The following is a 4,135-nucleotide window of genomic DNA, read 5'->3' as shown; positions in this document are numbered from 1 at the left end:
CCCCTCTCAAACAAGTATACCGCTTTGGATACTGTTGAGGGGGATGACTCACCAGGGGAAGGCAGCAGCAGCCAACTTCCTGGCACTGGGGGTGCTCCTGCTGCCCAGGAAGGGAGGAAAAAGAGTGGGAGAGCAATAGTGGTAGGGGATTCTATAGTAAGGGGAACAGATAGGCGTTTCTGTGGCCGTAGACGTGAATCCAGGATGGTTTGTTGCCTCCCTGGTGCCAGGGTCAAGGATGTCACTGAGCGGCTGCAGGGCATTCTGGAGGGGGAGGGTGAACAGCCAGAGGTCGTGGTCCACATTGGTACCAACGACATAGGTAAAAAGAGGGATGAGGTCCTGCAGCAAGAATTTAAGGAGCTAGATGGAAGATTAAAGAGCAGGACCTCAAAGGTTGTAATCTCTGGATTACTCCCGGTGCCACGTGCTAGTGAGTACAGGAATAGGAAGATAGAACAGATGAATGCGTGGCTAAAGGGATGGTGCAGGAGGGAGGGCTTTAGTTTCCTGGATCACTGGGTCTGCTTCTGGGAAAGGTGGGACTTGTACAAGTCGGACGGTTTACACCTGAACCAGAGGGGGACCAATATCCTTGCGGGAAGGTTTGCTAGCACTGTTGGGGGGGGTTTAAACTAACTTGGCAGGGGGATGGGATACAGAGTGGAACTATAGTAGGGGGTGATTTACAGCCAAATACGGAGGAAAAAACAAGTCAGCTGGGAAGGCAGAGCAAATATATGAAGGCAAAAGGGAATATGGCAAGGCTGGAAGGCATTTATTTTAATGCAAGGAGTCTTGCAAATAAGGTGGATGAACTGAAGTTGTTGCTGAACACATGGGAGTACGATATTGTTGCTATCACGGAGACATGGTTGAGGGAGGGTCAGGACTGGCAGCTCAATATTTCGGGGTATAGAATCTTCAGGCGAGACAGAGGGGGGTGTAAAAGGGGAGGGGGTGTTGCAATATTAATTAAGGAATCAATTACTGCTGTAAGGAGGGATGATATATTAGCGGGTTCCTCTAATGAGGCCATATGGGTAGAACTTAAAAACAAAAAGGGGGCAAGCACTTTGCTGGGAGTGTACTATAGGCCCCCGAACAGTCAGGGGGAGATAGAGGAACAGATATGTAGGCAAATCTCAGAAGTGCGAAAATAATAGGGTAATAATAGTGGGGGATTTCAACTTCCCCAATATTAATTGGGATAGTCAGAGTGTGAAAGGCTTAGAGGGTGCAGAATTCTTAAAGTGCATCCAGGAGAGCTTTTTGAGCCAACATGTAGAAAGTCCTACAAGAGAGGGGCGGTACTGGACCTAATTCTAGGGAATGTAGCCGGGCAAGTGGTGGAAGTGTCAGTAGGAGAGCATTTTGGCGACAGTGACCATAATTCGGTGAGATTTAAGGTGGTCATGGAAAAAGACAAAGACGGCCCGGAAATAAGGGTTCTAAATTGGGGAAAGGCCGATTTTAATATGATAAGGCAGGATCTGGCCAAAGTGGACTGGGAGCAGCTACTTATAGGAAAATCCACATCAAAGCAGTGGGAGACTTTCAGAAGGGAAATAGAGAGAGTACAACGCCAACATGTTCCTGTAAAGGTCAAGGGTGGGACCAACAAGCAAAGGGAACCTTGGATGACAAGGGATATACAAAAATGCATTAGGAAAAAAAGGGGGGCTTTTGGCAGTTACAAAAGACTAAAGACGGAGGAAGCCCTAGAGGAGTATAAAAAGTGCAGGGGCATACTTAAAAAAGAAATTAGGAGGGCGAGGAGGGGCCATGAAATAACACTGGCGAGCAAAATAAAGGAAAATCCTAAGATGTTTTATAAGTATATTAAGGGCAAGAGGATAACCAGGGAAAGGGTAGGGCCCATTAGGGACCAAAGTGGCAATCTGTGTGTAGAGCCAGATGATGTAGGCGGGGTTTTAAATGAATTTTTTGCATCTGTGTTCACTATGGAGAAAGACGATGTAGACATAGAAATCGGGCAAGGGGACTGTGACATACTTGAACATATTAGCATCGAGAGGGAGGAGGTACGAGCGGTTTTAGCAGGCCAAAAAGTGGATAAATCCCCAGGCCCGGACGAGATGTATCCCAGGCTGTTGTGTGAGGCAAAGGAGGAGATTGCAGGGGCTCTGACACAAATTTTCAGAACCTCTCTGGCCACGGGGGATGTACCAGAGGACTGGAGAACAGCTAACGTAGTACCATTATTCAAGAAGGGTAGCAGGGATAAACCAGGGAATTACAGGCCAGTGAGCCTAACATCTGTGGTAGGGAAATTATTGGAAAAAATTCTGAGGGACAAAATTAGTCTCCACTTGGAGAGGCAAGGATTAATCAGGGATAGTCAGCATGGCTTTGTCAAGGGTAAATCATGTCTGACCAATCTGATTGAATTTTTCGAGGGGGTGACTAGGTGTGTGGATGAGGGAAATGCTGTGGATGTGGTTTACATGGACTTCAGTAAAGCTTTTGACAAAGTCCCGCATAGGAGACTGGTCAAGAAGGTAAGAGCCCATGGGATCCAGGGTGCCTTGGCGCGTTGGACCCTAAACTGGCTGAGTGGCAGGAGGCAGAGGGTGATGGTCGAAGGTTGCTTTTGTGACTGGAAGCCTGTGTCCAGTGGGGTACCTCAGGGATCGGTGCTGGGTCCCTTGCTGTTTGTGATCTACATAAATGATTTGGATGAGAATGTAAAAGGTATGATCAGTAAGTTTGCAGATGACACGAAAATTGGTGGGGTGGTAAATTGCGAGGAGGAAAGCCTCAGGCTACAGGACGATATAGACAGGTTGGTCAGATGGGCGGAAAAGTGGCAAATGGAATTTAACCCTGAAAAGTGCGAGGTGATGCATTTTGGACGGACAAATAAGGCAAGGGAATACACAATGAGTGGTAGGACCCTAGGAAGTACAGAGGGACCTTGGTGTACATGTACACAGATCCCTGAAGGCAGCGGAACAGGTAGATAAGGTGGTTAAAAAGGCATATGGGATACTTGCCTTCATTAGCCGAGGCATAGAATATAAGAGCAGGGAGGTTATGATGGAGCTGTACAAAACGCTGGTGAGGCCACAGCTGGAGTACTGTGTGCAGTTCTGGTCGCCTCACTATAGGAAGGATGTGATTGCTTTGGAGAGGGTGCAGAGAAGATTCACCAGGATGTTACCTGGGATGGAGCGCCTCAGCTATGAAGAAAGACTAAACAGGCTGGGGTTGTTTTCCTTGGAGCAAAGAAGGCTGAGGGGGGACCTGATTGAGGTGTACAAAATGATGAGGGGCATAGATAGGGTAGATAAAGAGGAACTTTTCCCCTTAGTAGGGGGGTGAATAACAAGGGGGCATAGATTCAAGGTAAGGGGCAGGAGGTTTGGAGGGGATTTGAGGAGGAACTTTTTCACCCAGAGTGTGGTTGGAATCTGGAACTCACTGCCTGAAAGGGTGGTAGAGGCAGGAACCCTCATAACATTCAAGAAGCATTTGGATGAGCACTTGAAATGCCATTGCATACAAGGCTATGGACCAAGTGCTGGAAAATGGGATTAGACTGGACAGGGATTGATGGGCGGCGCAGACACGATGGGCTGAAGGGACTCTTTCTGTGCTGTATAACCCTATGACTCTAACAAAGGATCATAGACAGGGATCAATGGAGGAGTTAAAGACCTGATAATGGAAGTATTTGAAGCAATTATCTTGATGAAAGAAATAGTGCAAGGTATGTTAGTAACAAGAGATTAAATCAACGAGACCATCAAGCTAAGAAATTACTATTACAAAGATCAGAACCTTTCAAAGGTTATCACGTGCAGTACGTGTGGAGGAGTTTTACTAAATTAAATCCACAAAGGGTAATACAAATACAGATACAGATGATAACACATTTCAAAACTTATGCAAGATAGTTCTATAAAGCTATGGTTCAGAGGAATTGCAGCTGAGTGTACTCTTTTGTGCTAACAAATAAACTGCAACTTAACTTAAAACTGTTGGGATCGACAGAAATCAACAGGCTGAGACTTTCTTTAGGTAAAGGACAAAAGGTGTCCTGCTTTAACCACATCTCCACATGGACTGAACAACCTCAGCCCTGTGCAGGGTTACAAGCAGGGGCTGATGA

This window comes from Somniosus microcephalus, chromosome 4 (assembly GCF_052327205.1).
Source record: "Somniosus microcephalus isolate GS21.2 chromosome 4, FLI_Smic_1.0, whole genome shotgun sequence".
Classification (NCBI taxonomy): domain Eukaryota; kingdom Metazoa; phylum Chordata; class Chondrichthyes; order Squaliformes; family Somniosidae; genus Somniosus; species Somniosus microcephalus.
This window is presented reverse-complemented; position numbering follows the sequence as displayed.